This window comes from Leuresthes tenuis, unplaced genomic scaffold (assembly GCF_036924035.1).
Source record: "Leuresthes tenuis unplaced genomic scaffold, fLeuTen1.0.hap1 SCAF_8, whole genome shotgun sequence".
Classification (NCBI taxonomy): domain Eukaryota; kingdom Metazoa; phylum Chordata; class Actinopteri; order Atheriniformes; family Atherinopsidae; genus Leuresthes; species Leuresthes tenuis.
Genome location: NW_027325362.1, coordinates 14,710,375 through 14,723,398, shown reverse-complemented (window position 1 = coordinate 14,723,398; position 13,024 = coordinate 14,710,375).

Here is a 13,024-nt window from a genome sequence, read left to right as displayed (position 1 = left end):
ACACTCATTCCTTGCTTAATGCATGAACTAGCGGTGTATTACGTTTTCCAATCCTATACCATATGTGAACATTTTTCTTTGTATGCCTGTGTTACTTTACTTTGCCTGTAGCAGAATGGCTCAAAGCCGTCCATGACGAGCTGACTCACCACAAGAGCAGAAAATAGAAATTCTGGAAACTGTCTAAAGCCTAAGCTTTTGGCTCACAGGAATAACCTCTACATAATGTCCTATTTGAAACCTTGTTCACCTCTAACATGAACATGCCCCATTCTATCATTAAAATAATGACAGAAAATAAGGAAAAGCATAATAGGGCTCCTTAAAAACAAAAAATAGGTGATACAGATAGACAGCAGGCTGCAATTTAGCTGACCAACTTTATAAAGAGGCATTTGCAGCTTAATCCCTCCAGACTCACACACAGTTTGCAAAAAAAAAAAAAAAATGGATTTGGCATCTTTGTTCTCCAAGATAGATCAATTGTGACACTGTACAATGAACTGTCCCATATTTCCTGGAAAATTACAACTTTTGGAGACCATTTGAAATGTGAACGCCAGAAGAGCTGTGATCTGTTTCCAAGTGATTGTAGAGATAGTGCAGAGTCCCCAGACTGTGGAATGACAGAAACAGGAGGGGACAAGTCTAACGGCTTTAAATGTGATGGCAGGACAGCTTAATTGGAAACCTTCAGTGTGTGAAAACAACAAACACTGACATAGAAATTCAAATGCCTTTCAAATGAGGTGCCTTGACCCCACATTAAGAAGCTAATCTGCACACATGCAGTAGATACAATATGCCTTAAAAGAAAACGATGAGCAGCTTTCATTAGTCAAGGAGAGAAAGCCAAAAGAGACGGAAGGTGAAAAGGGAGACGGGAGAGAAACTTGGCTCAGCCCCAAAGACTCCCATCAGCACCTCCTCAAAGGTCACTTGTGTAGTTAATAAGGGCCTGATGAAGGACTGGCAACACAAATGAAAAAGCATACATACACTCAAAAGCACTTCAAGCACACGTTGTTTCACTTTTCACTCGACCTCATTTTAAACAAACATCAGCTCTGTCAAATGTACAGTGCATGTACAATAAAGCAGACTAGTTGCAGAGAAAAAGAAAGAAATGAAAAATAACAAAAAAGGAACACCATCACACACACACACACACACACAGTGTAGAATAAAGGCTACATTGTCTCTTTTTATTGCAGTGTGCTGATAAGCAGCACCTTTTTCACAGTTGAATAGTGGCTGTCTGTCACCTGTATGTGCACACACACACACACACACACACACAGTGCTCACTCACACACTGGACTACACTGCACATTCCAGGAGTTGTAATTTGCTTTTTCATTTGAAATACTTTCCCTCACCCAGCCATGTGTTCCTTTTCAACCGGCGATTTTCCACATTTTTCTTAAGTCTCTTCAGACGAAATCCAGAGAGACGGGCGTGATCTGCTTAAACCCACTTTTCTTAATGTTTGAAAAAAATATTTTGCTTGTGCGATAAAGTTATTTCAGGAAATGAGCTAATAAAGAGTGAATGTATGTATTGTAAATGGTGTTGTTATTGTATAAATATCAGCCCTGAAACCAGTGGCTGTAATATGCTGATCATTTCCAGTCATCTCCAAACTCTTTATCATTCTAATCTAATTTGATTTCGTTGAAAGTCATGGACAATGAAAGAGCAAGTATGCTCTGACTTTTCTATTTCTATTGATTTTTAAATTTTCTTTCACTGAAACATTCATGCAGAAAACACGCTCATGCACTTGAACTCACACAAACACACGCCCACACACGTGTTCATACACGATAATAAGATTTGACCAGACTGCCTCAACAGAAAGAGACCATTATATAACATTTTGGAGAGTCAGAAGAATTCTATTAGTTACAGCATACTTCTCTGTACCCAACACAGTGTACCATTAAAATAGCATTAGACAGTAAGCCAACATCCTTCTGGTCTGAACCACAAGACCACCTGTCTACAGGCAGGCAGGAGTTGTACTTTTCTTTAGAGGAAGAGACCAGTAGAGGAGAGAAACAGCAGCACATGGGCAGGACTGGTCTTTCTCTGAGCATTGGCCTGCCTTCATGAGTGAAATGCAATAAAGATGTTGCATAGTGTTTGTTGTGTGTATGAGTTTTCAGTGTTTGTGTGTTAGATTAGGTAACTTTATTCATACCGAAGTTAGATTTGGTTACAGTCAAAAGAGTTGGCTGCTTACACACAAACACAGACAACATTTAGTACAACAGAGACAGTGAACATAACAGTGACAACAACAGTGCTCCAGACATGGAAACATGGATAAAAAGTTTAAAAAAATGTACTAGTATCAAAAGACGGAAGATACAATACAGACTAAAAGCCATCATAGCAGATGCAAAAACAGATCAGAATAAATGTGTCTATACACGTGTTTCCTGACTCCCTTTAAAGTGCCTAAAGCACTGAATAGTTTTCTCCTTATTATAAAGTCTACATGGAGTACATCCACAATGAAAGGACACGTTTCCACAGAATTTATCTTATTTATATGCAAACTTACTGAAGTTAAAACACAAGTTTCAGTCAGCTAAGTGTTTTTCACACTTATGATGAATGTGAACAATAAATCAGAACTGTTTATTTTCCAAACCCCAGTGGTGCATAAGAATAAGTCTGAACTACGGCATGTAGGATATCAGGACTTCAGGAAGTCACTCTTCTTAAGTGGACAGGAAGAATATTCAATGCATGTCAAATGGATTCTTTCATTGGACAACCTTAAGCTTCAGTTACACATTTTCTGTGGCATCATATCAATAAGCTCATGCAACATCACAACATTCATTAATTTTTCACTAAGATCTTGTATTGATGAAGGGAGAGTCAGATCACTGTATAAAGTCTTCTCCAGCACAAGATTCCAAGTGTCTTATCTATTTGTTTGGTTAAATCCAGGTTGAGACTTTTTTTGCTTAAATAAAACCTTGAAATATCCAAGTATAAGTAATCAGACGCTTTGCTATGACTACTTCAGTCACAGGTCCTTGCAGTGCTTTGACAACTTAGTTTGAGTCCACCAGTGCTCAATGAAGGTCACTGGACATAATTGGAAAACACACACACCTGACAATACAAGATATTACAATTCATGGCAAATATCGGAGTAAAATGCAAGTCATGAGGTTAAAGGCACTGTTCACAGACCTGTTAAAAAGTATTCTGTCAAGCCCTCTCAAGAAGGATATAAGAACATTTCTGCAGTGTTATAAGCAAAAATACAAAAAAAAGTAGGAATTTCCAAATATACAATAAGGGTTCAATTTAATACATGCATGTTTAATTTTGACCACAGGTATCTCCTATTACACCTGATATTAAATTGATTTGCTTCTTTCTTGAGCTGTGTTTAGCAGGACGAGGAAAATTTTCCCTCGTCTCCTGATACTTGTGGAAATGCACCTGAAGCTGCCGGGTATACTGGCTAAAAAATAAATCATTCAGTGGTTGCACAAATCACAGGCCCAGATAAATGCTACAAGAGCAGACTGATGTATTAAAATCACTGCAGCATCTCTCTTCCTGTCACTAAAATTTTAAAGGAAAGTCAGCTGTTCAGGCATCATAAACATAAGGCTGAATGGCTTTTTCATCAGGCAGTTACACTGAGGATACATGAGCCTTATGTTCATATTTATCACTCACAGAGGTGCAGCAAATTTTTTCAGATCATATCAACCATATTTGAGCAACTGCACTGTTGTTCTTGCTGTATTTGTAATCATTTTTGGACATGGCAAAGATATGACATTCTACTCCTCTTCGTTCTATTTTCAACACCAATTCAGCAACACACTGACATCATGACAGTGACACTCAAAGTCAATTAGCCAACCTGATGTGGGAGGATTACATCCAAGGAACAAACACGTGCATCATATTATCAACCTGTAGAAAAGAATGCAGGGCACAGGGGGGCTGAGGTAGGAATGAGGCAGGAGAAAGGGCTGGATAAAAAAACAACCATGCTGTTCTCAGGGGACTTTGGTGTTCGGAAACAATCACATTGGCCTCAGTGTTTCCTCTGCAGTGGAAAATGGATAAATTAATAGGTGGAGTAGAAGGCCTCCCGTGGGCAGGGTCCTGAAGCCATCTGTGAAGACCATCAGTGTGTCCCAAACCTGCTGTTTCCCTACTGAACCAACAAGTCAGTCTGGAGATTTACAGCCACATGGAAAGCACACAGACACACACACACACACACACATATCCACACACACTCCAACACCCCGACACACACAAACGAAGAAGATTTATTCTAAGGTACAGCCAAACATGCATCTATACAGAACAGTGCCAGGATGCAATAGTTAAAAACAAACACTGGTCCAAACCCGTAAGCAGAAACTAAAGTTCACACTCCTCATCCATCCACACTCAGCTGGTGAGGAGATTTACACCCGTTTGGAAAGACAAGCATCAGCCAATAAATAAATCCATTTCCCTGGAGACATGTTGACCTCCCTCCCTCTCTTATTTTGACACACACAACAGCGGAGGTCAAGGGCAGGCAGGGATGAGTGGAAGGTCAGAGGGAGGTGAAAGTGTGTTGGTGTGTTTTAGTAAGGGGACTGATAAAACCGCGCAGAGTCAAAGCCCGCCACAGTGGCCGGAGGATAGCAGACTCCTTGTTTTAGCAGCGAGGTCACGAACTCTGACCCCTTACAGACCCAGAGAGATGAGGCGGTCCGGTCAGGTGGGACTGAGGCCACTAATTGACATAATCTCCCATCTCCTATTTGTCAGTCGCTTTTCAAACAAACCCTAATCACTGTGTCTCAGGGAGGCAGTGCTTGGGTGGCATTCTGCTATTGTTAAGTGAAAGTGGTTCCTGTACCATTGTTAGCTCTGCCATCAAGTGCTCTCCTTTTCCTGCTTTTGGCCTAAAGAACCAAGTGGGTTTGGAAGAAGAACAGAGACCTTGTCTCATTTGTGTCTCACTCCACTGCATTTCATTTAGGATATTTCAAGTCCATGACTGAATCCGGATCCGTCGATTGTTTGAAGAAAACATTGAGATCTATTATTAAAAGTACTGCAAATGACTCAAACACAGATTTGTGTGTCTGCTGGTTTGAAAATATTAAATGTGCTAATTCTACATGCGAAACACAATAAACTTTTGAAAACAAAATCTTTTTGTTCACTTGATAATTCAATCAATCTGTTCAGGACAGAATGTGACCTTGAAGTGCCTTGAGATGACATTTGTTGGGATTTGGCGCTATATAAATAAAATGAATTGAATTGAATAGTGTTGTAGTCCAAGACATATTAAAATGGAAAGGTGTTCTGGGAAAAAGCAGGGCTTTTCTAAGAAAAAACAAATGAGGTTGAGCCTGGATAACACAAATGTATTTGATAAGTTAGAAAATTTAAAGTCTCAATTGGATTTTTAAGAACATGAAGTTGTTGATTCATTCATTCAAGTTTGCCTCCTAGTAATCCTTTGGAAATGCAATGCACCGTTTTGGTAGAAAAGCTGTGTGTGTTTACATCTTAATAAACCTTGTTGAGCACTATTTAAGCAGTCTTAGCCACTCTTAAGCCTGCTTCTGCCTTCTTTATTCTTTCACTTCTTGGCACCTTTTTCGCTTCAAAGCAGACCTCTCATTCTTTTCATCTTTTTCTTTGCTCCTCATTGCACCGATGACAAGCCTTAAAGTTCAAGCTTTACTCACACATGATAACGACTGCTGTTCTGTCATTATCAGACCCCTTCTTTGAGTCTCCAAAGCCAAGCTTAGCAGATGAGAAGTCATTGAGATGACGAAACACACATTTAGATTATAACTACAGGACTGGGCTCTTCTCACAGGCAGATTCGTCTAGTCTTAATGAGAAATCTTACAACATCACTTGAAACATAATATGGTCGATTGCTTTGGTATTTTAAGTTGGCAAAACAAGCTAAATCAGACGGCTCCATATCTTTAGTGCTGACGCTGCATGTTTACAAAGTTCATCGCACAGTCCTACAAACATTGCGCAATAAATGTCAAAATATATCAGAAAGACCAAGACATTTTACAGAGAATATTTCCAATAAACCGTACAACTATAAATCTTCACACAGCTCTGCTATGACCAAGATTCTCAAATAATCCCCGCTGCTATTCGTCCTTGGTGTGAATACAGACTGCATTGCTTTCATTATCCGACTCCTTTCCACAAGCACATTGCTTGCCCAGACTAAGGTCTTTATTTTCTCCCGTCTGCCTAAAACAATTACCCCACCAAATGCAGCCCTTGTGAGCCAGCTTTAAAGCAATCGCTCTTTCGGGTTAGAAGTGTTTATGGACAATAATGATCCAACATTTCAAAAGAGCAGCACATGTTTGGCATAGCAAAGTACTTGGTTCGGCTGAGAAAACGTGCCTCAGTGAAAAGCATTTCATGAGAGAAGTTGTGTTGTTTTGTAGTAAGGGATATTACGGTTTTGTGGTCTGAGTAACCAAAACATCCACTGTCTGGCCACAGAGGTATCTAAGACATCCAATGAAAAACAGGTGTTTACCACAAATAAAGACGTCAGATGTTCCTTCAGGCAACATTAAGGTGGGTGGGTTGTATCAATGTAACAACCTCACTTCTCTTCCGATTACTTTGGTCAAGACAAGATCATTTAATTATTATTATAGAGTTTTACTCTTTGCTAAGAACCTTTTCAGCATCTGTCTCTCTTTTTGTTTCAGCTTAGCTCTTAACATTTGCTTCACCCCTGCATCTTTGCCCCAGAGAGCAGACCATCCTGAGATCATTTAACAGAGACTGTTTGAGAAGTGTACAGTTGCGCTGTTAGGATACAGTATAAAATGGTGCTTGAAATAAGAATAACATAACTAAACAAATAGAAGGCTGAGGATATAAAGTACAGACATGATGTCTTGGTTTGTGGTCTTCATGCACATTCACAATTATAGACATTAAGTAGCATAGAAGTGTCTATTTTATCCACACCTGGCTGGGGAATCATTTCTGTATAAACTACTGACATCCACCTCACATGTGGTAAAAATAAATAAAACTAATACAGCGGAACAGAATTCTAGCATGTCCACATGTCTCATGTGTAGATGGAGAAAAGTGCAGCTGAAAGCACTTTGACATCCTGGTGAAGTCATTGTTTTCTAGATTGCATAAAAGGCTTAAATTACTTGCAAAAGCATCAAACTCCGCCTGTGGTGAAAGAGAAGCCTTGTACTATCTGACAGGATGAGGAAAAACTTCTCAAGAGCTCCTAGAACATGCTGCAATCTGCCACAATAAGTAATGGAAATCATCTTGCAGTACTTCCTCAAACACCATGTTCATGGGTTTATGGGTATCATGCAACTATGCATGTCTGGCTTTTTCAATATGATTTAATTCTATTCTATAATATAGAGCCAAATAATAACATAGGGTATCTCAGAGGACTTAACAAAGGAATGCAGATTATTTATTTTTATGGAAAAAAAGCCAGCTACTCCCTTTTGAGAGAGCACTTGTTGACAGGCACGAGGAAAAATGACCACATTGTTCATCTCATTTTTCCTGCTGTTGAAGTTTTTTTTCTGCATTGATAATATATCAGTTGGCATTCTTTAACACAGTTTAACACAGGTGTTTATATCATGGCAAAGGGAATTCAAAAACATTAACTTGAGATCTTGGCGATGTTGGTGCATATGGCACTTCTATTTGTAGTCGCCATTTCAAACACAGACTTGTTGAATTAGGAGAAAAGATCACATATCTTAAACTTATTAAGTTTTTTGGCTTCTCTTCATTGGCTCCCTGTTAAATCCAGAATAGAATTCCAATTTTTTCTCCACTTTTATAAATTTCCAAATGACCAAGCTCTATCCTATCTGAAATATGTCACAGTTTGATATTTTCCCAGCAGAGCGCTTTGCTCTCAGACTACAGGTTGATTTCTGCTTTCTTCAGCCCTCTAAAGTAGAAAGGGAGGCAGAGCCTTTAATTATCAGGCCCCTTTCTTGTGGAACCAGATGTCAGTATAGCCTTGTGAAGCAGACACTGTCTCTACCTTTGACATTAGGCTCAAAACTCTGCTTTTTGATCACACTTTTAGTTAGGCATGGCTCAGGTGACCCTGCAGCATCCCTTAGTCAAGCAGCTGATTGCCTAGACTGCTGGAGAACCTCCTATGAGCTCCTACAGCTTTGATTCTTCTCTCTGCTTAAGAAAAGATATGAAACTAGACTTATAAAACGAAAACTTAAGCAAGACAAACTAGGACACAGACTTGAGTGCAAGGAAAACCGAGGAGGCAGTAACAGCATGGATCTGACAATGACTGAGGAACTTCAAGGAGACTATATACTGTGGGGAGAGTGATTAGTGAATGAGTACAGCTGAGGATAATGAACACAGGGGAAGGCAGTGGAGCTGATCACCAGACAGGAGGGAAACTGGGGAAGCCGTGGGTGAGAACTGTACCAAGACAGGACTAACTGATCAAAGTAAAAGCTGGCTATGAAAAAGCATGAGTGTAACTTAAAACCAGCAACCAAGGGATACTAGAAACTGAAGAAACCTGACAACAAATGAATAACAACGAACAAGATCAGAGAACCAGCAAGGAGAAACTATGAAGAAAAAGACAAATCAAGACCAGAGAAAAACAGCAAAAATCCCAATAAAAACAAATGAATAAATAACTGATAAGAACTAGATAGAAAAACATGACCAAAACCAAAGTCCACAAAGTCCAGAACCAATGACAATATGTGAATGTAAGTATGTGTTGTAGTGCATGACAAAAATAATCCCTTGCTCATGTGGTTATAGAAGCTATTGATAAATGACTTCTTGACTATTTGAGCAATGACTTCTGAGGGATCAGTGATCATTTGTTACCAGTTTAGGTTGCTACTTATTCACTGAAATGACTCTAGATTCTGTGAATAATTTATTATGCACTGTAGAGAGAGAAATATGCAAATAACTTCCAATCTTTCTCTGAGGAACACGATTGATTTTCTCACACATTTGTTGTCCTCTGTCCAACTTTGCAAATCAAATAATCAAATAATTCATTATTACAGTCATCTATTGACATCACTGATTTGAAATCACATCATCATTCATATTAATCTCATTACTAGCCCTAAACAGCCCCCGTTCTTTTCTTTTTTTTGATCTTGCAACTAAAAGATCTAACTAAAATGCAAACATGGATGTATCTAAACAAATTAAATGAAGTTGAGGATACAAAAATGAGGTATCTCGGGTTCTTACAGTCACAATAACTTTAAGGCCAAAGTAAATGTTTCTTTATCTTTTTTCCTTTTAATTTGCTTTTTCCATACCGTGCCAACTTTCTCCGATTTGGGGTTGTATGCTAGATATTGTTACACAGTGAGTTGATTTCTCAGGAAGAGAAACAGGCTTGCTCTCATGTGGACCACCAAGGTTATTTGTATTTTTCTAAGGGTCTTAAAAAGTGTTATTAGCCAAAGGGATCATGAGATCAAGATGATCAACGGGGCCTCTTTTAAAAGCTGTTCAACAAACAATATAATCCTTGCACATTATATATATATATTCTTCTATATATATATATATATATATATATATGTACCGTATGCAACTTCTGAATGACCTTTACAATGCTTTGCTGCAAATCCTCATGTATAATACCATTGTTTAATACTGATCCTTTGAATGAAAAATCATGAGAAATGCACAAAGCCAGCTTAAGTGTAATGAATTAGCATTTCAGATCTAAAGCCGCAAAAACACTTTTATGTTCATGGCCTGCATGCATGCACCGGCCTCCTTTGGACCTCTGAGTGTCTTAAGTGACAGTAGCACAAACGCAGATAATCTGCATATGTGCTTATATAATAAGCATTCCATATAGGCGGTCACACTTTCAAGCTCAGGTCCTGGCCTGGGAATCTGAGGGTCCTTTGCAGTGATTTAGCTGTGCCTGGGACTGCACTCATCTAGACAGAGATTTCACTTTTTCTTGATTTTGCTGTCGCTTGAGATTGCTACATCCACATTTTTTCATGTGTCAATGGTGGAGGAAGGAAGACCAAGGTGCAGACACTGACCGAGAGCCAGGATGCAAAAATTAAACAAAACTATTTATTTTCAAATAAAGGCATGGCAAAGCCGGAAATACAAAAACTAAAACATGGGGAAACAAAATCAAAAACTTGAATGACTGAACTGACAAAAAATAGCCACAAAGAACTAGGAAGAAACCCACAAAAGGCGTAACGGTGAGGATCTGGCAACAAAGGAAACCAGGAGTTTAAATACAGAGGAGGGTGATTGATGAATGAGTGCAGCTGACGATAAATGAACACAGGTGAAGGGAGTGGAGCTGATGACTGCACTGAAGAGAGACTGAGGAAACAAGTGAGGAAGTGACAGAACCCTAACAAGAAACAGAATGGAAAGAAACAAACATCAAAACAACACGGATCATGACACGTTTCTAATTTAAGTTTGTCAACCACCACAATGTCCGGATGGTTAGCCAACATCAGTTTATCAGTCTGAATCTGGAAGTACCACAGAATCTTAGCTCTGTCATTCTCTATCGCCTTTGGAGGTATCTCCCACTCTGACTCTGGGACTTCCGGCCCACAGTCGGCACAGATGTTCCTGTACACTATTCCCGCAACTTGATGGGAGGCCTCCTTGCACCTGGGCTCCTGTCTGGTGTGGTGGACACCTGTTTCTATCCCTCTTGTGCTGGGCTCCTCTTCTTCTGCTGCCATGATTAATGCCTCCCTGCTGTTTTTCTGACTAACTATCAAAGTATGCGCTAAGAGGACAGAATGGTCATTCTAATGAAAGTAAAAATAGAAAAGGAAGATTGCAATCACCTCAGAATGAATGAATAAAATGTATTAATAAATTCCATAAGATAAATGGTTCAGGATCTTTTTGTTAAGTATGTTTACTGTTAACACTGACTGAGTACTGGGAAACACCTGATGAAAAAAAAGATTCCACTCATGTCTGTGTTGACTTTATCATAACAAACAAGCTGAAAAGAAGCAGCACCCAGCATTACTAACAACAGTAATGTGCTCCCACAAAAGGTTTCTGAGTGATTCAGATAGACAGACATGACCAATTATAGTAAAACACACATTACTGTAAAATATTGTATTATGCAGCAATAGAAAAACAACAACTTGTGAATGAAATATTTGAGTTTAGCAAACAGATCTAACTTTGCAAAAATATAAATGTTTGGTTGACCTGCAGACAGCAAACCCTGAATGTGTGGCTGCTCATGTGTTGAGCTATAGAAAACCTTCTATACCTCAACACACGAGCAGCCGAGCCGTTCCTCTCTCTGTGTAAGAAATGTTAGGTTATTGATGAAAAATATATTACGATTATTATTCAATTTGACAGCTATATGTCATGCAGGCAAATATGTGCTGCTGTCTTACATTGGGATTACTCAGATTGATGCTGTATGGTGGTGGTACTAAAATGGGAATGAATAAACAAGATTTTCAAAATTCCAGTATGATTAATAACACATGACATACTTTGTGGATAAAAATATCCCATGTCAAATTTAAATGTGGTAATCTAAAAAATATCCAACCTTGTTGGAAAGTCTATGTAGGTTTATACAATAATTAATGGTGAGTTTATTATTAAATCCATACTTCCATCTATGAAAGTTAGCTAGGTAAACTACAAATTTAGCAATAAACTAATTTGCATATTCTTTTAGATAGTGGTTCTGTTCCTTGATTTTGTTTTGATATGTTGGTCCATATTAATGACTCCTTCCTTATCTGCTGGGTTTTTCTACTCTTCAATTCCAACAGAAAAGAAGAAACAGAAAAGAAAAACAAAGTACACAGCTTTTTTTTTCAAAATTGGAGAATCAGCTCTATTTTTCAATGGTTTGGTTTAAAGTGAAGACATTACAAATAAAAGCACAGTAATTATTTTTTTTCCTTCTGCTGGAATGGGTCGATCCATAGCAACTCTTTGTGATGATCTTGCTGAGGGAGTTCAGGCCTATGCAGAGTAGCAGCGCTGACATAGCATCAACGAGGGTGAGTGATGATGAACCTCTTGGTAGTTTTGACCTTCAGCCATTTGAAAGAGATTCCCTGGGTCCTTCATCACACTCTACACAACCTCTGTCTCGGTCTGTCAGCACCAGCTTATAAAGAGTGAAGGAGCCATCACAGGCCGACAGCGCACACAATCGTACACTCATTTACAGTCGCAGACAGTAATAGCTTACAGACAGGAGCAGTTAGCTCCACAGTTACAGAGTGGGTAGTTTACAGATGAATGGCACCAGTTTTCAAGTAACATACTTGCTAATACACTATGATGGGCAGAAACAAATGTAACATTCCTGAGCTATGAATGAGTACTTCAAGGAAAAGGGGATTGTGCTGATCTGCTCATAGTGCACAATAAACACTGCCACCCCACCACCTCACTCCTCTTGTCCTCTTGTATTGTGCTTTTTCCCTGGAAGCACATGTCTCTGCTATTAAACAGTCATCAACTAGCCTCCTCACTCTACATTCATGGATGGAAAGGGCATTCATCACTCTGTCCACTCTGACCAGGAAGTCTCTGTTTACTCACCACCCCAAGCCTTGGATGAGCTGTCACTCTATGTCACTCTTTGCCTGGAAGGCATGGCGTCAGGATTGGTCATCGCTTATACTCACCACCCAAATATTCTTGTGCTGAGGCCTGATTCTTAGAAATGCTAAGAACAGCTTCATCCATGTGTTTTTTTCTTAGTCTAAAATCTAAAAAAGTCTAAAAAAGTAATGGGTTTAAATCATTCCTCATTGCTGAACCGCTTTGTATTTGAAATCCTGAAATGATGGAAAATATATTCAAAAGGGATTCAGTCTTTTCAGTTGGAAAACAATTGGTTGACTGACCACAACAGACTAATTATCTGGCCTTTACACAGCATTTCCTGGCTCTT